This window comes from Dermacentor albipictus, chromosome 1 (genome assembly GCF_038994185.2).
Source record: "Dermacentor albipictus isolate Rhodes 1998 colony chromosome 1, USDA_Dalb.pri_finalv2, whole genome shotgun sequence".
Taxonomy (NCBI): Eukaryota; Metazoa; Arthropoda; class Arachnida; order Ixodida; family Ixodidae; genus Dermacentor; species Dermacentor albipictus.
In genome coordinates this window covers 92,265,336-92,292,050 of record NC_091821.1, presented here as the reverse complement: position 1 = coordinate 92,292,050, position 26,715 = coordinate 92,265,336, and the positions used below count along the sequence as shown (strand labels likewise).

The window sequence follows — 26,715 nt, the reverse complement described above, 5'->3', positions numbered from 1 at the left end:
TACTGTATACACGCGGCGGGCATTACACATTTATAAATTAGTGAGGTCGCGGACCACTAGGCCAAAGAAAACATGGTTAACTCAGCTATTTCTTTCAGGGCACTTATCATATGTATTAGAGGAACTGAAAGGAAAGTTCCGTTCGTCGTAAATGGGATATGAACCATCATCCTCTCCATGTCCCATCTGATGTTCTCACTCCAATGCAATAGCTTTGCACGAGACATGCGGAGGTTGTGGGTTCGGATCCCATGCAGTAATAACTTAAGCCGAAGCATAGTCTTTCGATGCTCTAATGTTCTCCAATCAAGCATCATTTTGGCCCTCGTGATACTAAACTGCCTGTCGTATTTCAACTTGTTTAGCACATATCGTGCTACTAGGGGCTGCTTTCCTTTGAAGTATTCGCGTCATTATTAAAAACTTTGAGTGATTGTGAGAACTACAACGCGAACGTTCTTGGTCTGTGCTTTTTCCTCCTGAAGGTTTGCTTATTTGTTCATACTTGTTTACGTGAACGCAAAGGAAACACTAGCTATTTAATGTAGCCAATGACCACTCCGTTTCACTTTCCTGTATTTTGGTTAATTGTGATCTTGCGTTATAGTATATGCGTTACAACGTTGACATTTCGGTAGAATTGAAGCCATTATACACAGTGACGAGCCAACTAGCCTAACAAGCTAACACTTCATTGCTAGGCTATCCTAAGCAAGAGAACCAAGTACGTTAGTAGAGAAAAGTAAATAATCAGCCGTTGGAGATGTAGAGAATAAACGGCATCACTGACTTCCAGCAAGACTTCCCGAGCATTCACGAGCTCTTTAAAACGGTTCAGCTGGCGCAAACAGGGTGTCATATATTTTTTTTCAGGCTTCCTAGACTGGGAAGGCCGCCTACTTTGGGCGACAAACAGCCGGCTCAGATTGGTGAATAAAATTTATTCTCTCTCTCACCGTCCTTCTTTTGTCCGCTCTCGCCCCCGACCGGGGGCACTCCGGGGCGGGGCCGAGAGCGGGCAAAAGTACTCGGACAAAAGAAGCACGGATTTCGAATGCGAGAGAAGCTGGGAACGCCGAGAGGTATTGATCAACAGTAGCTTCTGCTGGGGCTCACTGCGGCGCAAGCAATGTGGGGAGGGTGTCAGTACCATTTCAACGAAGGAAGTAGCGTTTTAACGAAGCGAGTACCGTTTCAACGAACTGATTGAAACAACCACCGGCTGTTTCACTCAGTTCTAAAGTGGCGGCACTTGGCTGATTTTTCGTGCAGGCGTACTGGACAAATTTGTGCAGCTATTCCTCGTCCGAACAACGTTTCCGCTGTGCTCTATAATCAATGGCAATGCAAACGGAAAGGTCAAATAATATACTGCGATATCAATTTGTGAAAGCCGCATCGCCAACTGGCGAACAAGGCAAGCGCCATGGGAGCCGTAACGTTATTGAATTCACTGCTCGTTTGGTTGGTGCTTCACTCTGGGGCCTTGAACAACGTCCTGCAAGTAAGCAAAAAAAGAAAGCCAGCCCAGGGTACCTGACGCCAGGCTTTCCAGACAGGCTGGTGATGGCAGACTGGCGCAAGGCTCTACAGCGACACAGACTTGTGCATTCCACTTCAAGCCGTGTTTTCGTAATTGGCATGTTTCGGTAAACCCGCACTGTATACGTTACTATGAGCCGGTTGAAAGATAGACATGCTTTGGTGGCTTATATGGCGCGTGTTTCTACAACGAATGTCTCGTACTGTTAGAAACAGGGAATTACTGACAAGATGACAATTTTTTAAAGAGCAACTTTCATGCAGGAGTGGCGGACATCACAGTGTACGCCATAATCCACAATGTAATAGTAACAGGATCTAACGAATTAACGTGTTGAAGCAATGACTTTATTAGCATGTAATACTCAACGAGAATGCATGCTTTATCTTATGCCAGGAATTTTTGCGACTCGCATAAGCTTCGAAAAATACATAAAACGCGTCGTGAAATATTTGCGTTGCACTCCGAGTTAAAGGTTTCCGCACTGCATTTTTCACAGGCGTGGTAACATAGCTGGAAGAGCAATGTATTTCGCTGCATATACGGCATTCTCATCTCCATAAAGGCACAGGGCTTCTAGTAAACGTTTATCTTTGAGTATACTGGCGGATTTAAATTCTGCGATTACAACATGAAACATGAAAACGAAAGTAATGAAAACATATTGTTCGTCAACAGTAGTGTCGGCGATTATCATGTAAATTCCCCTGCTGTAAAGCTTAATTCGTAAAACTGATGGTTCTGTCTCGTATCCCCTATTATCGGTAACCCGACACATTTGTCGCAGAACCATTCGGTATATAGCGCAGTGACAAGGGACACACTTCTGAGCGGCCTACACAAAAATTTTGTTGTGAAGCCATGGCCTCTGAGGATTGCACTCATAAAGCCGAATTCAAAAATGTTGTTTTTTCTTTTTTTTTCTTTTTAGCGGTTTGTCACTTGTTGGCTGCATTCTTTAATGCGAAACGAAATGCTATTTTCAGTGCCTCATGCGTACCAATGTAACGCGCAAACTACTTGGGGAATGCAAACCCGAATTTTCGAACCGACATTTGAAGGTCTCTTAGAGATGAAGGGACGTTAGAAGGAAGCAAAGAGCAGTAAATGTTCTTGTCGAGAAAAACGGAGACATAACCGGGAAATTAGTACCAGGCCAGCTAACGGTCACGCAAAGTTCTACATCAAGCTTGCGGGACATTCCAGCTGTTCACCAGCCGTGAAAAGCACGAGCAAGCGTGTCTTTTACGAGTGTTTTTCTAACCCGGAGGTCTAAGAAAGACTAAATGAACTCGGAACAACGTTAGGGCGCCTCTATTATCACCGGGGACTTCTCTGGACCAAACTGAGTCACTAGCTAAGGATTCGCTACATCTCTCCGTTTAAGCTTCTCCCAGTACCGTAGAGTGAATCGCGTTTTTTTCACTTCAGCACTCCTCTCGGGTCACGTGACATTCTGTTCCCGTTACCTGTGCGTACAGCAGGGCCTAGTAAGGCGAGCGTGAAAAAGGTCTCTCTGTCTCTCTCGTGGTGCGCACATCGGCTGGAGGTATATCTGTTGCTTCCTGGCACCGCAGTGGTTTCCGTTTAGAAGGCACGAGAGAGTGATACATAGAGCGAAGGAACACGGATTGTAGAAAAAGAAAAGAGCAACGTGTTACGACCATTCGCGGCGCTCCGTTTGCACGCACGGGGTGCGATGCAGCGGGGATGGTGCGGTTAGGTGAAGCTGCCTTTGTTGCGCTGAAAAAAAAAAAAGCCTGCTCGTGGCACAAACGAGCCGAGGCAAGAGTTTTGCAACGACGCGTCGCTTTCTGAAATTCCCCCGAGCCTGTTCCTGACAAAAGCGCAGGAGGACGGCGGGTTGCGCCGCGCCACCATTTGCGCATATGCGCTCGGGAACTGTCCGCGCACATTGTAAAGGAGTGAAATTTTTCCTGTCTGGTATGTTTCTGCTGGGCACTGTTTCGTAAAATCTCGACGCTACACTGTGCGCGGGATGCACACGGCACGCGGTTATGCGAATAAAATGTCCGACATGCGACCGAGTGAGAAAAAAAAAAGAAACGACAGAACAAAATCCTGTATGGTCGCCTCCCAACGTTCTGCTAAATGGATATAGCAGTCCGTTTGCACCGGTGCTGTAAGAAGTACCAATGCAAAGGAGGATAACGATAAATAACGGAACGAAGCACTTCAACGTTACGCTATCTTTCGTTTAACATGGCCTCATCTATAGTCGCCTCTCTCTATTTTTATCGCTTCGAGAGTCTCGTATGATCTTGCGTTAATACCTTAACAGCTAATTGACGTTCTGTATTTATACGCGAGTTACAAAGGTGATGCACTCTCACTGCAGATTCAGAAAAGGTGTAAGCATTTCCATAAACTTTTATGTACAGACGAAGCCTGAGTAGTGGTGTATGTGATTCATCGTGATGGCAAGAAATCATTTGTTGTCATGAGAGACTCAACAAATATGCGAGCCTGTGAAAGGGCTCAGTCTTTCCCTCAAGGCATTTTGCTTTGGAGCGTGCAGGGATGTATGCATGAGACCAGAGTTTTCAATATCTAGTTTTTAGTTCAATATGTAGTTTTCAATATTTGGTATTTAGTTTTAGTTTCTGCCATTGGCGTAGAATATAATTCTTATAGCCCCCCACCCCGCTTACATTACTAGATGCGCCTGGCAAAGGCTTTGGTATCAGGTGACAATCTACAACAGGCCACTGTAGCTGAAAAGAAAAAAAAATATCAAACAAATCATGAGACATTTCACTCTCTGAGGGTGGATGACCAGCGAAGCTGTTTAGCACACGACAAAGAGCTGACAAAATTTTGAACGAAGGTACGGACGCATTTATTGTCTTGACAGGTGGTCATCGTGACGATAGGTACGCACACACATTCTCGTATTATGTACCTTTGTTATTAGTATATTAATTGCATCATATTCGCGTATAGTCTGCGCTCCCAAGGAGCAATGCGCCTGCGAAGAAGAACAGAGACGAGAATGCAATCGTCTCCGGCGGGCGGCAAACACCACCGATGAAGACCGTGCACGAAACGCCAGGCGTATGCGGGACGTCGCTCTTCGTAGGCACGTTGCTTCTCAGGAGTACGGACTATACGCGGCCTCCCGACTGCCACCACGGAATAGGAGCGAAATTCAAAATAGAGAATGGCAACTTGTCTTTCTGTTTTTTTTTATATACATTCGCCTGGACAACGGGAGCGCCGCCCGAGGAGCCTGAGAAAAGTAGTTACACGGGATCTTTCGACGGTACCGCCATCACGGGAGAGGGGCAGGAAAGGAAACTAGATACGCAAGCGCTTGGAACGCCTACAAAGTGAGGGCGTTGCGAACGTATACATGGCAGACATGGATCGGCTTTTTAGGCTAAGATCCGATCGTAGTATCTTTTCGTACCCTTATATCTGGGACCTCTTTGGGTCCCTGGTTTGACAAGAGCAGTTCAAGGGAGCGTTACAGGTTCCTGCACCCGCCACTAGGAGGCCTCAGGGGTATCTGCCATTGCGCTTTGACCCTTTCTGCACTATCACCAGGATAAAATATCACGCAGAACAAAAATGCACGTAACTCTAGCCATAAGCAGTTTCACTGCAAAACTTACGCAGCTACAACGCACATGTTGGAATCTATGCGAAGCGAAGCTCAAGAAAAATGGTTAATTAAATGCTTTGCAGTTAACGGCGATGCGTACGATTTGGTGATGACAGGTGTATGCACAGAAAAGTACCACACGTATGAAGCAAAATTCAGGGATTCTGCACTTCTTGTGCCAGTGTGGCATATACTCATTCTGGAGGATTGGCCAAGAACGACCACACCCCTAGTGGCGCATACCTAATGGCTAAACCAAAGAAAGTAAAGCGAATAAAAAAATTAATCATTGTATTAACATATCGGTGCGCTTTGGACATATCTGCGAACCGATGTTATATGTTATATGTTATTATAAATAACGAGACATGCGCACTCTGGAAGATTGGCCAAGAACGTAGTGGCATATACTCAGTGGCTAAATCAAAGGAAAAAATGCAAATCAACGAATCCGTTAAATTTCCCCATTCCAATAACAGATCGGTATGCTTTAGAGGAGCCTGTGAGCCGACATTGTACGCAGAAACGATGAAACCAAAGGGGAGTGGCAAAGCAGGCTTCAATTCAAAAACCATGTTTTTGCAGGACCTATTTGCCGGGCGTACGGCATGCAATACGTGCGCTGTGCGCCTGGTTTTCTCAGTAGGCGTTCGATGGCTAGATGTTGCGCATACGCTTCGCAAGTGCGGTCTCCTGGCTATTTTTACAGCGATATCTGATGCGGACTCAATCCCGAAGTCGTTTTGACATACATCGATGCCGCCGGAGTCAGTTGGTGGAATACAAGAGAGCTTTGCCAGAATCTTAAAAAAAAACGAAATAAGAGAAGTCGCAATGCACCGTGCCCATCGCATATTCTACTTCGCAGCCACTCCGCCGATGCTGCTGCAAATAGCGCACCTGCTATCCTGCGCGCTAGTTAAACTGATTGGCTGACGCCACGTTCTGCAGTCCAACGGTAAAGCAGCACCGAGGTGACGGAATATAAAATAAGCCAACAGAAAGAAGCGAAAGTCATTGTAGGGAAGTGGACAAAGAAAGCAGGTCGTGTCTATGCGCTTCTCCACCACCGGGTACCGTCACATACAGAGACGACTTGGACTAGGGGCATCACTGAACAAAATTTTTATTTGCTTTATAGTGTTATTTCAGACAAACTTGTAAAACTGCCTGCTTCTTGGCCAATCCCCCGCAGGGAACAAGAGCCATTGTTTGGAAACGAAACAAACAAACAAAACAAAAGTTTTTCCTCGAAAGTAGATTGTTCAGGTACACCTGTGGATGTTTACTTCAACCGATACCGCACGAAAGAATAGAAAATATGTGACTTACTGAGCACAATATCGCGCCAGCTATTGTATCGCGGATCAATTATTACGGACAGAACTGCGATTGTGCTAAATGTTAGTTTCTGTTACGTCACTGCGTAGCCATGCACGTCTCCTGCATAAAGCTTATAAAAGCGGGAATGCTGTCCATGACCATCGTCGCGCAGCGCTGCCTAACCTTACAGCATACTACGTCAACACATCTTTCAATTCCAGTTTACGTGAATTGCGGTTTGCGCTTCATGCGGCTTATGTGAAAAGTACCTCGCAAAGAAAAGTCTCTCGTATTCAAAATATTTCCTCTTACGTTTGCGTGTACTAAGATCGCCTAAGATAGCAACAAAGAAATTCTATGAGCCCGTTTCGTATTTGGACGGACAGAGTCGTTAGTAGAAACATCCGAGTCAGGTATGAAAAAATATAATAAAATAATGAAGGCAACTTTACCTGTCAAGCGCTAATTCGCCTTAGTATAACTGCCTGCCACGAAGCCACTTGTTGAATGTTCAAATGATAAACCGACGGAATGCATTGAACAGAGCAGGTCCATAGATATATGTTAGGAACCGTTGCACGTATGAAAGGACCAACACACGGAAAAAACGAGGTAGAGGATGTGATGTATAAAATGCGCGAGTGGCGTGATTTGAGTGGGTCAGCCATGCAATGACGACGACGACGAGACGCTGCAGCAGTTGCCCGAGCGCGTCGAAGAAAAAAAAAATGTAACAGCAACAATAACAACAAGCCAGCAGAGAGAAAAGAGGAGAAAGAAACCGGGGAGACTTGGAACAACAACCCTGCGTGGAGGAAGGAGCTCGCCAGTGCTCCAGGCGCAGGAGTGAAGTCGTCAGGCATCAGGCCCGTGCTTCATGTCTTGTACTGGACCAGGGTGACCTTTCAGAGGCGTGGTTACCGCGTTGTCTTGATCACCACAACAGGAAGGTGCCGATAGGCGTGGAAGGAATGAAGCCCATGCACGGGGAGCAGAGGTGAAGCCATCAGATTTCGCGTCCGGCTTCGAGACCTCTACCGTGCCAAGGCCACTTTTCCATGTTCCCAACGTCGCAACCGGACTTACTCCTGCATCACTGGATCCCGGTTGTTCGCCTGAGGGTGACCAGGATTTTGCTTCAACAGTGCCTGTCGTCAGCACCGCTTCTACGCTCGGAGCGCTGCCTCCGTTGACACCTCTAGTTCATCTCGCAGCTCCACTGCAGACCATGGAACTGTAGGCCGCTTCTCACTTTGATACTTTCTTTGGAGACCTAATTCTTTTTTGCGTGTTCGATTAATTTGTAGAGCTTTCTTTCTCTTTGTACTGGATTTTCTTTAATGTGTAGCTTGCGCTGCAGTAATGAACGACTTCGTCACTTCATGCGCTGAGGCTGGGCCTCAGTAACCATTAATTAATTGAAAGAACCTCATCACAGATGGAAAGAGCGCTTGATCCTTATGTTTCTCCGCATTAGAAAGTAGTTAAGTGGGCAAATACAAGTTCATGCCTGAAATCTGCTCTTACAATATGATGCCCACATGCAATGCATGACAGCTTCCATAATCAAATTAACAGGCTGCTTTCAGCCGGCTTCACCTGCGAGGTCATCACAGCAATGGCCCACAACCTTAGGCTAAAAAAACAAAAACGTGGAAGCAGCACTAGAGTGCTTGCTCTGAAAGAAGGCCACGGTTGTGCCATTTCACAACGTCACCCACAACATAAAAAAGTGGCAAAAGGCATGTCGTCCCTGTCGTTTTTTCTGCTCCAAATAAGCTCGGTGGATTATGCCCGAAGATCAGCGGAGAAGGAGCTCGACGAAGCGGTTGCGGAATGAAGCATGGCGAAACTTTCGTGAAATGTGCCATGGCGTGGTATACCCAATCCCACTAAAATGTGTGCGAGTATATGTGGAGCAGACATGGCGCTGTGTGAACGAACGCGCAGGGGAGCTTGCGTTGTCAATTCAGCAAAGAGAAGGAGCACATTGCATTGCATGTAAGGGATGTGAACCACTGTTCAATAGCATTAATATTCTAGGCAGACGCAAAAAGAAAATAGCCCTTGTGCTTCTAGAGGATTTTCACATAAGGGGTGATGACTGCGTAAGTGACGCTTCTGTTACCTCATATCATGCGGAAAACAATTTCCTGCGTAGCTTTTGTTCACATGAGGCAGGCTTGATTTGCCGTCTCCCCCTCCCCCTCCCCACTCCTTTCTTGTCAAGTGTGAACACCACCTACATATGGAGCTTTGAAACGAATAAAACCAATTGATAGTTCCCGCTCTTTTCATCTACCTCGTTCTTCCCCCTGTGTTCGTCCTTTCATTCGCGCAGCTCTTCCTAACATAGCCATGCACCAACTCGCCCAGCAAGAAATTCTAAACCAGGTGCAGAGGTTGGATGCAATTTATCTGTGTTGTTTCTGTGCACTCCCCCGTTGATAGCTTACTCGTTGAGAAGGCGTAGCATGATAAGTTTCAAAATCTTCCCATCTCTTCGGTCCTGATCACACTCAAGCGCCTACGACCTCCATGCCATTGTAGCACATCCATGAGCTTATTAAAGTTTCAGCGAGCAATTGCAGGGCTTTCTTTTGAACAAACAAAGCAGAAGCAAGTGGAGCCAATCCTTCCGGCTCACGTGGCGAGTGTATATGGTTGGCTCGCTCGTGTGCGACCTTTTGTACAACATTCTTTCCCTGTAAACAACGGGTTGCGTAAAAGCTACTCGTGTCGAGTTACCTCGACTGCTTTTTCTGATATCATTTCCGGAAACTAGATATGGGGCGTCGTATTGCAGGTGCTCATCCCAATCCTGTTTCCCGAAAAAAGGAGAGACGGGACGCTTTCCTGTTTGCAGCTTTTTTGTGTATGGCACTATGACTATCTCTGCTCTGGTGGAACCCGATTATAAAAAGCCCGCTCTCTGTTGACTTCACACTGAGTTCCGCATAGCGAATTCTGCACGCGAGCATAAATGACCATGAATTCGTTGGACAGGCATGCCACAATGCCTCTTGCGCAAGCAACTTTCTATCTAAATTTGGTAGCGTCCTAGCAAGGCAGTGAGCTTTGCTCGAAATACCGACGGGCGCATATCCTGCAGTTACTTAGCCTGCAGTTTAAAGCTGCTCATGCATAGCACGTTAATAATGTGCTTTTTGCTCCTTGTGGCTCTTGACGACGCACCTATTCAAGATATCTACCAAAATGTGATCTTCTGATGCCGAGTGGCCTTTATAAGGGGTGACCGCACACGTAAACACACTGAATTCACCTAAACGTCGCCTGTATACTAACTGCTTCTTGCACAAGCTGGAATTGACGCAATCGTCGCTGTGCAGTCAATATGCGCGATGACTTATATCTTGTTTGGGGCATTCGCGGTTCCTTTGTGACCACGAGTGCTTATTACTTGTGCACGTGAGGGTGTCCTTTCACTTGAAAAAGGGGGAAAAAAGCGAAACACAAAGGATGCGCACACAAAGAAAAGGCGTTAGACACGGACGGACGCTCGTGTCTAACGTTCGTCCGTCTGTGTGACGTCCGCCGTGTTTAAGACGTCTGTCCGTGTATAACGCCTTTTCCGTGTGTGCGCGTCCTTTGTGTTTCGCTGTTACCCCCCTTTTCAAGTTCATCATGCACCAACTGGGCCAAGAGCTTGCGCTAAAGCACGTCATTTCACCCTTGTTATTGGGAGCAGCACGCCAGGCAAATATGTACAGCACCCAAAAAACAATGACTCTATCTCTATGTGGGCGGCCTTGTTTAGCTCCTCGACACAAGCTGTTCCCGGAAAACGTGGACACAAGACACTGCTTGAAACAAATTCAGATGACACCGCTAAGGTTCGTATTATGGTACTCTCAGCTTAGGGGACGGTCATGCACTGACATAGTTTTTCAGTAGACGCGGCACGTCTTTTTATGTCGTTTACCTTATGTTGACGACAATGCCATACGCTTTCTAATTACTGTGTGCTGGTGCAACTCCTGTTCGACCCAGTGGTCTGAAGAAAAAAAAATATTAAAGAACAATAACTGGATTCACGGCCTCAAGCTCATCAAAAAAGCGAAAAAGCGACGTAACGGTGCAATGAATATAGGTAAAAACAGGGTGGGGTCAGCTCAAATTCTTTCCTATGCACCCGTAGTGAGAAACAAAATTACCCTCGGTTTGTCCCCTCGGTTGGTATTCGATACATCGGTGAGGAAGACGAAATTGGTATCACTCACTGAGTGAGTAAAATAGTCTTGTGGCACCCGGTACTTGCAGTACTTCTTCATTAAGGATGGTCTCTATTTTTTGGGTTATGTGTCTACGTTTGCTGTCATACCTTTACACTCGCACACGCACACGTGTATGTGTTGGTGCGCTTGTGCATGGGTGCACAGACGTGCGCTTGTGCATGGGTGCACAGACGTGTGTTTGTTTCTGTTCGCAGTGGCCTTTCTCAGTGCCATAATATGTTATAGTAACTACATAAGCGTCTCTTCCGCATTCTTTAGTGTACAGAAACAATTTATTTAAAAGCGTGACATAGCTAAGACCGGGAAATATTTTAAACACGTGACAAGAAAGTAGCGCCTGTCATCCGGACGACTAATCTGCTGGAGAACAGCGCAGATTGGGCGAGTTGGTGGTTTTCCATATTGCTTAAAAACCACGCTACCGACACAGGACAAAGAAAAAGAGCGGGGACACACACGGCGTGTACTTACAGCTGCGTTCATTAAAAAAAAAATGTTTGCTTTTAAAGCCATACGTCAAGCATGTGCGCATGTTCATTGTGAATAAAGAGCCGTTGCCATTCCCAAACGTCGCCTCGTGGTCGCACGCATGATTATCTCCGTTACTCGCCCCTATTTACCACGCCCATTTCCTTAGAAGGTAAGGCTACGGAAGGCTAACACAGCCACCAGCTTTTCTGGATATATGAAATGCCTCCGCCTCTTCTCTTGTGCCCCAGTCATTGTGAGCAAACAATCTTCTGGGCCCGCACTCACAAAAACCACTTGCGCTAGAGTTGTTCGTAAGAGCGAATTCCAGCCAATTCTGATGCGGAACTTTCTGTTAACAAAGGCAACCAGTGAATGGCGAAGAGCCCTAACGAACAAAAAGCCTTCTGAATGCAGCCCCTGAGCTCTGGAACACAACTGCTTCAATTAAGAGGGCACCTCATGATAGCACTACTGACTTTCATAAAAAGAGTCATAGTTTCGTGCGCAAGGCGAAGCATGGATTGCGATAGCAAATTAGTAAGGATAGTAGTTTTACCGGCCGTATAAACGTGCAAACATTCGCTTATTAATTAATTTAACAAGCACGGTGTCACGCGGGCACTAAGAAACATGAACACATCTCACTCGATGACCGCGGAAACTCGCTGTCAAAACGCTGGAGTGGGGAATCGCAGCAGCGAGCGAATTGACTTTCGTGCTGCCTCTCAGCTTCAAAGCGAATTAAGCGGCGAAAACACAGCGCATACGAAGCTATCAGCACTCGGCGAACTCTGCCCCCATCGCAGATCGCTTTCAAAATGGGGTCCGCGTGGCGGCTCGCAGTCGCGCTATACGCAGCAGCCGCCGGAGTAGAACGCCCCCACGGTGAGCCGCCATCGTCGGCTCACCCTTGCAATCTTTCACTTGAACATACAGCATACGGCGCGAGGCGACGATGTTATCGCCCTTGGACTTTATACGGAATATCACAGCAATGGCAGAAATGTGCTGGAGTGTCTATATAGTTGCTAACGCAATAAAAAGAGGACATGTTGGATGCCTAATGGGATAGAATTTAATCACTTATAGCAACTTTTAGTGCGATGTATACTGTTTGGCGCAGGCAGCCGAAATACTCTTACTGAATGATTCTGATGTGGAGTGTTTTCTTTTTCATTTCTTCGTTGAAATTTAGCTTTGTGTGTTCCTATAATTTGAGGCAGCCTCCAGAACAGCCCGAGAAGCTGAACCTTCAAAATTACCAGTGACTTAAAAGCGTCGGGAAAGTCATGAGCTGTTGGAGGACTAAAGGTGCATTTATAAGTGTGATGATCATCAGTCGCTTGTTTAGAAACTTCCAAGAAAGAGGATTTTTGAATGAAACTGCCTGGTAAACATAACGTATGGCTACCCTTGCCAACTAAACCGTACTCTTAATAATTTGTTAATGATAATACACAGCATGGCAATATTCTACCGGCTATTGTTTCTTTAAGTAAGGCTCTAAGACATAGTGTGCGGACAGTTTTTTTTTTCTCATAGCAAATGACAATAAAGTTTTTCAAGAAACGCTGACATAGAGGTGGATCGCGGGAGGCGCATTAAATGGGTTAACTCCTCGCGCATTAACGATAAGGGATATAAAGCACAATAAGTGGTCATAGTGGAAGTGAATAAGTCGCCAGGAGAGGTTCTATGCGTGGCAGAAAAGTATATCAATGTAGTTTTTTTTTTTACTAGCAAAACGCGGAACTATATGCCTTACTGCGCAAGTGACATGACTAAACACGTTAACTGAGTACTGCTGCTCCGTTCTCGTCGTAACGAAAAAAAAAAAAACAGGGAAAAGGGAAAAAAAAGCATGGGTGTTGTGTTGAAATTGTTCTTAAGAAACAAGACACGGTGTTACATATCCCGTCGATGGAAATATGCCTAGTTGTTATAATGAGAGAACATTACTTGGCTCATTGAGCAACCTTGCCGTCATCAGAAAGCCGGGGCAGAAAGAGGGCGCGTAACTTACGTCCTCTTCATCTAATTGAAAGAAAAAAAGAAAAAGTGGCCACGGTGAGGATTACATAATCTGCCCCACCGCCATTAGTACCGCTCCATAGCCGAACGTGCAGACCACTCCACCACCGTTGCATTGCGCCACCGTTGAAACGGGTGACACTGATGAATATCTTCGAGGCTGTGCACGTGGTTGGACCCTGCCTGACGGACGATTCAATTGATGGCGCGCGATAGGAGCGCCGCCACTGTCGGCACTATGGAGCCTTCATCGCCCGAAGTCGCTCGCCTGTACATCACCAGGCGAGACAGCAAAGCTTGGCCAGAGGCGCCAGTTCACTGCCGACGAAGTACGAGGCCATCGGACCGCAGCATAACGTGCGAAGCGAGATGCTGCAGCGAAACAGCCTTCACCCCCAAGTGCCCGACAACGCGAAACGCGGAGCGTGCAGCTGCGGGCGAGCACAGCGAGCTGCAGCCTAGCTTCCCGTCGGACGACGACTACGACATTCTCCCAGAGTATGAGCGGGAGTTCACCTGCGAAGCCGATGAAGAAATGTAGCGTCAACACCATGGTGCCACTCGGAAAAGTAATGTCATCACTCGGAAAAGCGGTGTCATCGTGGCTGAAAAGTGGTGCCATCGAAAAAGAACACTTTACGCAATGTACGTGATACAGTACTTAAATGAGAACTCCGCAAATAAAACTCAGCTGAGATATCGCAATATGAACGGTTTGTCCTCTTGGTTGTTAGGATCTCATAAGCCGCAACATTACACTCGGAAAGATAACGCAGCACTAAACTCAGCAACATTTCGCCGGAACACTAAACTCAGCGCTATGTAACTCTGCGACACCCTCAGTGACAAGTAATGCTCGCGCATTTTCACATCATAAGAATTGCTAATGTCCCCCATAGTTTTTCTTTCATACCAGTAACAGAAACTAGAAAATACAAATTGGAAAATTACCTGAACAATTGTAGATGAAGCCGAATTCGGCAATTTCATTTCAGACACACCATGACGAAACGCAGCCTATTTATATTCAGGCACGTCGGCACTGTCGAAGAAATGTGGGGCGAAAAAAAAAATATTCCGAGGACACCCAAGCACTTCTTATGAGTTGTGAATGTGAAAGCATTAATGTCCATTTTAACTCCGTTGAGCGGTCCTTCGAGTTATGAAATCCTCGTGGACAAGCGCGTTGAGTCGCTTGGCCAGCGCGTCCTAGATAGCACCTCGATCCGTGACGTCATACTTCAGAATTAGAAAATATAAACCAAATCTCAAAAAAGCTGTTTTTAATAAACTAGTAATATTACCTTGCCCGACTGCCACAGAGCAGAGGACACTCTCGAGTGAGCAGGGGTGATTTTGACGTCACCGCATTCGTCATGCCTGTCTTGGCAATGGAAATTTCGGTCCATGTAACATGATGCCGTAAAGCAGAGTGCACAGGCCTGCTATCACGGAGGCCCTGGTTAACCCAGTGGGTAAGACACTCAAGTTCTGAGAGTGGGCTCGTAGATTGGAAACTTACTACCACCAATTTCTCCACCGCTAATACTGCGCATATTCTTTATCCCCTAGGGAACTTTTAGCGGTGGAGAAATTTTCCCGAGAAAGCGGGCTGAAGTGTGCGCACGAAAAATCCGAGATTATCCGGATACACGCAAAAGGCTACCACTCCAGAGGGTCGATCAACATTGTGGTTGAGGGCCACATGATCTGAGAGGTACCTACGATACGAGTCGTGGTTTTGTGGCTCCAGAGCGGCGAGAAAGCAGCACAGACGCTCCAAACCCCCATATCCACAACCTTTAACAAAGACGAAATGTTACGTCGAGTGACGTACCGAAAGGTGGGCATGCAAGAAGGCGATACGATGAGGCTCGTACAGGCTTTAGTACTTAGTCGAATGACGTATGACTTACCTTACCAATTCCTGAACAGGGAATACGAAAGGCCGGCCGACACGATAATTTGAACCGCTTTCAAGGCGGTTCTGGGCCTGCCTAAATGTACCTCCACGGCGCGCATGCTACCTTTGGGAGTACATAACACTTTCGATGAACTCAGGCAGGCCACTCGGATGCGATAGAGGGAACACTTCAGCTTCACAAAAGCTGGTAGGGCAATATTGGCTCGACTCAATATCCCAGCATACCCCCTTTATCTCATCGAACAGGCCGTACCAATTACTTGTGTACTTACGTGCATGAAGCCACGTTTTCTTAACAAATTAAATGGAACGCCAATGCATTTCTCCGCAAATTTGGGGAATTTATATCTCGAAACTGGTGTCATCTGGAAAATTCAAGTGGATACGCCTTGCGAAATCCTACAAGAATTTGTAAATTGCAATATGGGCCATAATGTAATTAGTTAAAATCTTAATTAGTGAATTTTTGTTAATTAGTCGATTTTGCATCTCAAATGTTTGTACAAGTATTGTCCGCCGCTTCGAGTAGACCAGCTTATGAACTAGAATGATGATATCTGCCACAGGCAACTTTTAAAGATTTTTGAAAGTGTTCGCTGAAACACCCTGTATACCGCCATCGTTTCTCATCTCGAGTTTATTCTGTTTTTGATACATTATCCATTAGGACGCAAGCGAGAGCTTGGGCGGACGAGGAACGCGCGGATAACTCAGGGTTCCGACAGCGAGGGAGACGCGGCGTCGGCACGATGCCTTCTCCCCCCACGCAACATCTGGGGCGGCAGCAGGGGTGGTGTTCGCTTTCGCCCACTCTGCTCCGTCAAGGTGCCCGCGGGACCTGGCGTCGCAGCCAAGGCGAATATAGGTGCCGTTGCGCTGCTACAGATGCCGCATTTTTCGTTCAATACGTCATTTGAAGGTTTCACATTAAAGAAAAAAAAAGATACGCACTGTTATTCATAATGGCCTCTTTGAGGCCGCTTTGAAGAATACTAACTAGAACGTTAGAAAGTGCTTTTCTATCATGTTATTCCTGTGCTCGCGCATCTTTCGCACCTAAAGAAATGCATTTCACCGAAGCGGCCATATATATCCGTTCTAAACGAATGGATGTTAAAAATGATGCCTGGTGAAGAAAGAAAAGAAACAAGAATGAAGCAAAACAAGCGGATGAATTAACGGCACGTGAGCTCTCAAAGAGAGACTGGTTCTCAAACAAGATCACAAAGACTGTATGAGTAGCGAGAGCTATGATGCGGTTTTGTACTATCTTCTGCGCGGACATCGGCGTCTTTGAATTGAGCCGTCCCACCGAAGTGATGCGCCGCAGGCAGGAAAGGCGGGTCCTCGCCATGTATCCTTTCTTTTCGCTCATTTCCGCATTGCGTTCAGCCCGTATGTTTTGATTGGTGCGAGCAATGACTGAGCTGTTTGCTTAATCGCTTCAGCATTCGATAGTGTTTGTTTTCTCCCTCGCAGTACTTCGTAAAAAACAACAATATGTCGTCCCACGAGCGTTGAAACGCACTGCTTTGATGTTTGTTCTGTTCACATAAGTTGTTTTCTTTTAGAGGCTCGTCAGCTCTAAAAAATGGCGAGAGCTAGGAATTACAGAAGCCGACCCACGACATTCAGATAAATGGGCACGTTCGTCGGCATAGCACTGCTTGAGTCTCGCCGAGGATACACCGTGAACTAGGCCGCGCCTTGTCGACAGAGAAGTATAATCTGTCGTCTTCTTTTATGGCACACTTTCCACCCTTAGTAGGAACTCTTTATTTGCTTCTTTCACTATCAAGGCATGGGAACCTAATTGCCAGTGTAAGAATTGTGACGTCCCTTTTTGCGTGTGAGGGAGACTAGCTCTGAAGAAATAGAGAATATCATTTTAATTGGCTGCGTAGAAATTTTGCGGAAAATCTCGCGAGAAGCCAGGTAATGAACGCAGTAAAAATTCACGAAGGAAGAGCGACGGAGGAAGTGGGAAGCATAGACCAAAAATGCTGGAGGAAAAGAGAGCCATGGACGACCATGACCTAAACCTTCGCTGTCGCAGGGATATATGAACATAAATGGCTGAGTGTATGGCTGAAACTTTTTTTCTTTAACTACGATTACTAATATTATTCTCGTAACCCTGACTGAATGGCATTACTATGAGCCTACATATGGATGAGAGACAACTTAGATATTATTTACTACTGCGATGGTGTAACAGCCGGGAATGTACAGGGCTCGGAAACATGGGTACCTAATCTGATAGGTAATGCTATATTAGTAAAGAAAGGAAGTTCTACTGAAGAATCCCTTAATGGGAGATACTTGTGAAGAGTGCGTCCCATGCGCGCGCTTACAGAGCATCGCCAACCTGTTCAACAATTTCAAAATATTGCTATAGCGTCGGAATTAGTGCTGCAAGCCGAAACATTTCACACAAATAATGTGTGTATGCTATGGTGAAACTAAAAGTGCGTTTTCAATTTTTTAAATGTGCTGGAGCAACCAGAACGAGCGGATCTAATAAAATTGGGCCAAATAAAAAAATCTTAAATTTGTCGTGTACTTTTATAGCACGCGGTATGCTGCTCTCATCGCAAATGATATCATAGCTGGATGATGTTAGCTTTGACGTTACCCAACAATATACGTACCGAAAACGACCTATGAGAACGACGAAAAAAATAGTACATGGTTTCTATCGATTGAGTATACTTGCCATTTACAGGTTTCCTGACTGTCGTGAGACACATCAAATTACAACAAAATTACATCAAAACATCAAAATTACAAAAGCGGTCACCTAGCTGAAGCATAGCGCAGACTACGCGCACTTACTCTGCAGCTCAAAGTGAATAACGGCGCTATAAGCAGCGACACTCCCGTGCGCCCCTCACACGACCGACCGAATGTTTACAGAAGCAATCATCGCAGATTGGCATTCGCTTCAACAAACTGTGCACTTCTCAGGGAATGTTGTCAATTTTACCTCTGCAAGTGCGCGAATTCATGCACCATTAAGTGGGCGGTTGTGGTTATCAGGCACATAGTCAAAGTTGAAGTGCACCGGTGAGTGAAATGCGTGAATCAGGAACGACCCGTCCAAGGACGCACGCCTCACCTCGGCTCTTCATCTGCGGGGAATACGACTTCAACAGAGGCATGCTGAATGTGTGGACGCCACAGGTCGGAGCCAAGCGCGTCGAGCCACTCTAGCTGATTAGCTAAAGCAGACTATAGGCGTCTATTTGTTACCACACCGTTTCAAAAGGGGCGCTAATGAATATCATCATGGTTATCATCATCATCACCACCACCAACACCTAGAACTCGCCATCGTAATATTCGGAGGACATGGATTTGGTTAATACTGTCTGCACGGCTGAGCTTGATAGTACTCGTAAAGCCGAGTCGTAAATCTCGGAGGCCAAGGAATTGGCTAACACCCTTCTGCACGCTTCCCTTGATGGCGCTCGTAAACAGCAAGCGCAGCATATTTTCTTCATTGAGCAGTAATATTCACGTCTAATTTTTAACACGAAAAAATGATTACATACTTTTTGGACGATGCTACCTCCAAAGCAACCCGTTTAGACAATTTTGTGAACTCTGAGAGTAAAGTTAAAGCACGTATTTATTTATTGAGAGCGCAGTGGTGGAGTAGTGGTAGAGTACCCGTATCACAGTCGTGGGCTTCTTGGTTCATACTAGTGACGACAGTTTTTTCTGCTTTCCATGGCCTAGGCGCTTGAATGTGACTTCCCGCGATGTTACAGATATAGCCCGACTCGGAGCTCATAACTCCTTGACGCAGTAAAAAATAATATAACTTTATAAACGATCGTGTAGGTCGTCCACAAACCTAAATACGGTTTCATCACTTCTAGAACAGCATTAAGCCCGTGTTCACAAATTTGTATCACGGTGGTGTCTCTAGTAGAGGCAAAGTTTGGTTGAAAAGCTGCAAGCTGTATAATGGACTTGAACCAAAAAACTAAATATCTTTTTTTTTTCAGTTTCGCTACAGACTGAAAAAAAAAATGTTGCGGTTTAGTTTTATTGCGGATCGCGCATAAGTAATGCTTTCTTGCTTGTTTTTGGTTCAGTTCCGGGGCGACACGGTGCCAGCTATATACCCTACATCTAACTGCCCCGCCCGATTCCAAATTTCACCCCACTACACTTTCTAGCTAGTACTCGAGCGATCAAGGCAAACGCTTGGTCATCACGCTTTTATTTTTGTGTTACGCTTTTGAGTGCGGCACGTCTGACTGCATCTAGTCGCGTTCATAGATTCAGTGTAAATTTTTTTCAAGGAACAGCATGCAGGTAAAAATAAAATCCGCCTCCAAGGATATTTCGTGCGCTATTTTGCCTGTAAAGAATGCACCACCACAAAGATACCATTTATGCAACGAAGCCGATAAAACAAAGACGAAGGCAATATCGGGCCCTACAACGTAAAACTATTCCAATATGTTCTTAATCACCCGCCGTGGTTGCTCAGTGGCTACGGTGTTAGGCTGCTGCTGAGCACGAGGTCACGGGATCGAATCCCGGCTACGGCGGCCGCATTTCGATGGGGGCGAAATGCGAAAACACCCGTGTACTTATATTTAGGTGCACGTTAAAGAATCCCTGGTGGTCGAAATTTCCGGAGTCCTCCACTACGGCGTGCTTCATAATCAGAAAGTGGTTTTGGCACGTAAAACCCCATAATTGTTAAATATGTTTTTATTCCAATTTCCTGACGTCAAATCTGCGTAATCGCTGACGCAAGCATCGGGCGGTCACCCGCAGGGTTGTCTGAACTGACCAATCAAACGCTCTCCTCGTTCACAGGAGGTCACTTTTGTTTGCTTGAAAAACGAATAACATAGCCTGCACTGAGCTGCTTGTCTTATCTAATTGGCTGACAAGAGGCGAGGAGCACGCTCAAGTGGAGAGGGATTCGATGGGGCCGAGCCACTGCACTGAAAATCTATAACAGGATGAAGAGGGTGGTGCCGGCGTCTGCGATTGGTCCGCTTTTCCTTATTTAGCTTGTGGTGGCTGGTCGAAAATGGCGGCGGCATGCAACGGAAGCTTAATAATTACGCTAAAAGAGTTCCTCAGCAAAGAAGAGCTCACAGAACGAGGTCGTAAACTGACGAAAGTGCTCGAAAATGTTACACGACCACGCAAAACGTTTTAGTATACGCAAATAAACCCATGCTCTCCGGCAGGGGCGAGTAGCCAATGCCTGATCGATCGGCGGCAGCCATCTTTTATTCCTTTCGGACCGGGCAGCCTGCAGCTATCCAGAATAAAATAAAGTTTTGTTCGGCATATTAATGCACCTTTAACGCGTACACGTCACTTTGACGCGGTGAGTTCTTGCGGTTTTGTGACGTCGCGTGATAGGCAGGTCAAGTGGGTGCTGACCAAAAACTTTTGACCAATGACCGCGGGCTAATGCCGAAAAGGCGTTGAATAAAAAATAACTATTTTTCTTTTGTTCGGCCAAATCACGCATACTCAGTGTGTACACGTCATATCAGATGGGGAGCTATCGCGGTTTTCGTGACGTCGCGTGACAGACAGGTGAAGTGGGGGTGGTCCAATAAAGTTCTTGACCAATTGCGGAGGGCTGATTGCAGAATTGGAATAGAAAAGTTTGGAATAGTTTTACGTTATAGCACCCATGCTGTGCATTTGACATTGCGTCACCGAAGGGGAAAGTAAGACATTATCCAGCTGTAAAGAATCTTTCTATTTATTTATTTATTTATTTATTTATTTGCTGCCTGTGCACCTGTTTCCACCAGAAAGTGCAAGCACTGGTGCCAGTATGGGAGCACTGCTGAGGAATGGTGGCACACGTGACAGTGAAGAAAAGATTGGAGAGACATGGTACTGCTGCGGTTGCAGGGTTTCATGCGTGAAAAGTTTTGACCTGAGAACACTGCATGTTTCTCTCACCCATGCTAAACGCGGGGAAGGCGGGAGATGGAAATTCAAGACGTTGAGCAAAACGAGAACAACGTAAAAGCGGGAGCTAAAGTATCGACAAGTGGACTTGCTCTTTTTCAAGGCAACATATGCTTTCCTCGGCACAGTATAGAGGGCGCTCACCTTGTTCCTTCATCTCCTGCTGGTAGAAATTCAGAGAATCCTGTGCCGAGGAAACCATATGTCGCCTTGAAAAAGGCAAGTCTACTTCTCGAAATGCTGGCTGCCACTTTTACGTTGTTCTCGTTTTGCTCATCGTCTCATCCATGTTGTAATATTACAGTTGAGGATTCTCAGTGAGGTACCAGTACCAACTTACACATCATTCGCTACTTTTGCGGGCTTAACTGACACTATACTGTGTATGCCTCTGGACAACATAGAGCACGTCCATGCCCATGCGCCACTGGCGTTTACCATCTTGTTCGTCTACTGTTGCCCACTTCACGTGTGATGGCACGATGCAACGTTGCCTCCTTTACAATTACAGACAGGTAAAAATCAACGAAATAGCGGGCCCTGACTGAAGTGCTCTGTCAGGCATATCGCTCTCAACCTTTTGTGTCAGCAAATTACTAGCCCTGCAGACATCGCAGAAACTTTGTGAATGATGTCTTGCGCGCATAAAACTCCCCAAACAGAATGTGGATGTCACATTTACTTCACACAAAATACGTTACTAGCCATGTTGCTTGTTTTGTCAATGCACTAGGAGTGACAAAGGCGAGGAAGTGATATAACAAACATCAGCAATATGCCAGAAATTTTTTTGCTAAATGAATAGAGCACTCATTCAAGCATTACGCTGCGTTCTTGTAAAACAACTATTCCTCTTTTCTCATCGACTTTAATCGTATTGCGTGACCTTCTTTAGGTTAGTCTACTTTGATGCCTATAGCAATTAAAGTGTAATAGATACACCACGCTGGAGCAATTGGCATTGTAGCAGTAACCAAGAATGCTCAGGTTGCTGGAGTTATGTGGGACCGCATATATACACATTCCTGCGTCCATAAGAACTGTTGGTCATCCGCAGTCCTCTTTCACTAATGTTATTTTCGCTACTACGACTGCGTGGAGCCCTTTATACGAACCGCTCTAGCATAAGAACTGGTTTGTATATTTGGCCGCAGAAGTTATAATACACTTTTCAATCGAGCACTACACATTGGGTGGGTGCATAACTTGCAGGAAAAGTATCGACTAACACCACCACGTCGTGCTCCCTGCTTTCACAGTTATATCATCGCAGAAAGAATGCGCGCGGGATTGTAAGGGCTTATTTTCATCTAGCCGACAATGCGAAGTGGCAGACGACTGATCCCATTTGAGTCTTTTACCAATTGTTATAAACAAAACATATATATTAATTTAATGGCATCTTCCCTAAGCTCCAGACATTTAATTCACTAGCGCTTAGTTGTCGCATTTTCTGTATATTTTAGAAAAGGAAACAGCTGGCGAGAATATTCATCGACAGCCTGCATGGTATTGCGCCACTCAGTTTCAGTGCGCAATTCATGTAGACGACTTTTTGTTCTCATAATTATTTGCTTGAATATAACCTTGTCGCGCAACCGCTGTTTTACGACACGGTGCTTACAGCAGTCGTGATTTTCATTTTATTGTTCGCAGCAGAACCGTCATTTCAACATTGATTTATTACAAGTACGCGGTCTTTTTTTCTTTTCCGGTCTCAGCCACATTAAATGGGAGAAACTACTATGGACGCAGACGTTATTTCATTTGTCCAAAGTGAATACATAGCGGAACATTTGCCTAAAGTACCAGGGGCTCCTCGCGCTCAATGTTGAATGCTGAACCGTCGCAAGGAAAAGATAAACAAAAGCATCAAGCTAACAGCAGCACAGGCAGCACGTGTTCCGAAACGGCAAGATAAACACGAAACATATATTAACATGCATGCACAAAACCATTTCGGTTCGAGTAATATTTAGGTACCATTCTCAGCCTAGTTTCGCGCACGCAGCGAAAAAAGTACCAAGCTCAAGGGACTTCACAAGAGTGAAGGCTTTGAACTGCGTAAACAATCATGTACGACCGCGGAACGCACATTTAGGCACAAGTCCAGAAAATCTGCCCCGAGGCATGATCGCTTTTTCATTGGTGCCCCAAGGGAGCCGTCCATATGACAGCGGAAGGAGCCAGACGGCAGCCATAAGATCGGTGAACCAGGGACTTCAGTTATGTCTGCAAAGTTTTATGCGTCCAGGACATCATTCACAAAGTTTCCGTGACGTCGGCATGGTTTTTAATTTGCTGTCTCAACAGGTAAAAAGTTTCGCCCTTGCCATTCGTGATATAAAGAGAAAGTCTGCAATTCTCGCCCTTGGTTCGGCAGGACTTCTAGAGACAATGTGTCTGAATGTTTCACTGCAAAACAAGACATGGCCTGAAAAGTGGCGAAGAAAAGCAGTTTTCTGCTCTTCGTCCGTGGTCCTTTTGATTTTTTTTTCGCTGTCCATTTCTGTATTATTGAGCATCAGCTAGCCCTGTCCTTCCCGTCACGAAGTTATCAACCGTGGTGCCCCATGCTATACCAGCTGCCATCCTATGTTTAGACATTGTTTTATTTATTTATTTATTTATTTATTTATTTATTTATTTATTTATTTATTTATTTATTGGGTGTAATGCCCCAAAGCAACATTGGAGCTATGAGGGGCGTCGATGTCTTATTGCAAAAGAGTTCATAACTGGCTGCCGTCACACCGACAACCATATTTTAGGTATCATTTGGCGAAGAGTTCTTACTTATGATTTTTTTTAAAATTTTCTCCGCGACCCCTTCGTATAATATATCAACCCGTAATTTTCTGGCTAGAGGAGAAGAGGAGGAAATTATTGTTGGATGCTGGAGGATATAGCCTTGCTGGAGGGCCAGCGCCGGCACCCTTTAACAGAGTTTAGGAAACCTAAATTCTGCAGGTGCATCGTTCAGTGCGTCCTCATTCAAAGCGAATCGCGAGACAGGCGCACAAGGCAACGCGCACAGCGACGCGGAAGAGAACGCAAGTCGAACCTTGCGAGCTATGCAGTGCACGATGCCGCGCCGGCCTGCCCACCCCTACCGACACAACGCCCCCGAGCATTAGCTTAACATTATCGATCATTATTACTTAGCTAGACACTGCAAATCCCAGTCTACATACACATCACTTAAGAACTTCTATAGGAGTCGGAAACACCTATTAAAGGTCCTTTCAGAAGATCATATTAAATTAAATATCCTTATAAAAGCTAGATTACGCATGCTCGCGCTTTTCCTTCTGTTGTCAAGTTCCTGTCTCGCACAATCTGCTACGTCTGAGAGTTTCACTCGTTCGCTTCCACAGATTCGAGCACTGTAGCACGCAAGTGGAATTTGGCGCCTTGTGAGGTGAGAAGACACGGGTGCTCTTTTTTTCAAAATCTCACTGTCAACACGTGTACCGTAACGTACCGGCAGCGTCACACGACGCCTCACGCATCACAACGATCGAGGTGAAGAAGAAAAACGAGTCGGCCACTCGCTTGTCTTTTCCGACCGCCTCCCCCCCCTCCCCCCAGCGGTTTGCACAATCACTCCAATCAGGCTGACTTAAAACCGTACGCATCTTAATCAGATAACGTGTCACAAAAGCGACCATCGATGGACTCGCCTTTTGTTGTTGAACTTCTGTGCCGTGCTTGCAGAGATAAGGAGCCACGTTCCAGGTTCCGGGTCACGGGATGCCGAGTATGGCCTTCATGAAGCAAAGATTAGTCTCAGTCAAAGGGACGTCTTATTAAGCACAAATAACAGCATTTTGATTTCTGTGAGGCACTGCGATGCTCGTTTTAACCTCATTGGTTACTACTCATGCGTTCTCTGACCCGAAGAACTACCTGCAAGTAATAGTACATATATATATATATATATATATATATATATATATATATATATATATATATATATATATATATATATATATATATATATATATATATATATAGTTGAGGAAATCACGCTGGCCCCGGTAGTAAAATGAAGAAAAAGAGTACGACGTCCGTTGGATAAGTACAGACTTTGACAAAGGCTGGTCCACCAGCCGAAATGTTAGTCAATGATAATGTGGTTATTCAACGTACGCCGTACTCTTTTTCTTGGGTATATATATATATATATATATATATGTATATGTGTGTGTGTGTAGATAGAGAGAGAGAGAGACAGGGGTGGCGGAGTAGAGACTATATAGTACATGGACAGCACTATATAGTCAAAGGCGCTCGCACAAGCCAGAGATTCTCAGAAAGCAGAAAAGTGCCTTCCCTGCCTTGTGAATCGATTGTCGGTGGCGACGAAGGAAGGAGAAAACTATGAATAGCAATCGCACCAAGCCTGCCCCTTTTCACCCCCCTTCCCCCTTTTATTTATTTGCCAAGCACGCGATGCCTTACCGACTAGCAAACAAGCAAGCAAACAAACGTGCGCGCGCAAGCGACAAAAAAGTAAAGAAAAAAGTAAAGTGAAAGTAATATTAAAGGAAAAGAAAAGAGACAGGGGCTGAGCATGATAAACACGAAAAAAAAAAGTTTGGATATTCTGTTCGGCAGAATGTACGCAGGCTAAATAATTCTATAGAAAGCAGGTGCGGCATTTAGTAGCGAAGGCTGTCCATTTCCCAGTCTCTCCGGCCTTCGCCATTGGCTAGCGCGAAGCCGCGATGCAGTTATCGCTGTGATCGGCAACTCTGCAGGACATATGTTAAGAAATCAGTACAATCGACTGAAAAGAGCCTTCGCAAAATACGGCCGCATCTCAACACGACTCTTCCCTTCTGCGTTTATGTTTAAGATTCGTTAACGCGGTCGCGAGGACCATTTAGCGCAGTGATGATAGCATGTCTTACGCTGAACAAACTGAAAGGACCACGTTCTACATGGTTGAATATATGCGCAATTTTATTAATCTGGAACTGTGAAGCTTATGAAGGCGCGCAGCGAAGAGCACGAACTAAAGTCGGGCGCCTGTCTGCCGCCCCCGCGTCGATGCTGCTGCCTTGCGCCTTAGCTGCGCTCCTCTTCTTCATTATAATTACTCCGGTAGAAAAAATCAGGGATCGAATTGACAATGCTTGTCGCTCACAAGTGCTCTTTGTCATCGACTATCTCCTTCTCGCCAAATACGTCCAGCGTCAGCATTAGCTGGAAGTTGTTCTTACGAAGAATTCTAACGTAAGGGCTTTTAATGAATACCGGCCTACTTACACCAAGATGGGCATGTGCATTCGCATTCGCAAAAGCATTGTTACGCTACAACTTGTCCTAAGACTAGATGCCAGCTTGATTCTATACATATTACTAGCGAAAGTGGCCAACCAATGGCAAAGATCACTGAGAAACGAAAAGCTTTGCGAATTCGGCCTGTGTTCACAAAGTGGTTCGTGCTCTATAGAGCGGCGTGCAACATGAGACGCAGCCAATTCAGCATTGCCGTGACAGCCGGCGTAATATTAGTGACGGCAAATGCACAAATGATTCACACGTATTACGAACGCAAGCTTGGCGA

The 26,715-nt window shown here is 45.6% G+C and overlaps 1 protein-coding gene across 9 annotated transcripts in view; it reads left to right on the top strand.

The window, feature by feature from the left end:
• The window catches only part of LOC135902673 (uncharacterized), an 84,484-nt gene that overhangs the window by 12,977 nt on the left and 44,792 nt on the right, over window positions 1-26,715 (top strand). For 2 of the 9 annotated variants that reach the window (XR_010564567.1, XR_010564562.1), the window contains one exon: window positions 15,841-16,115. The exons of the other annotated variants lie outside the window; for them this stretch is intronic. The gene's annotated coding sequence lies outside the window, so the exon portion shown is untranslated. Of the gene's footprint in view, window positions 1-15,840; window positions 16,116-26,715 lie in introns of those variants that run through there. 9 annotated transcript variants of the gene reach the window in all.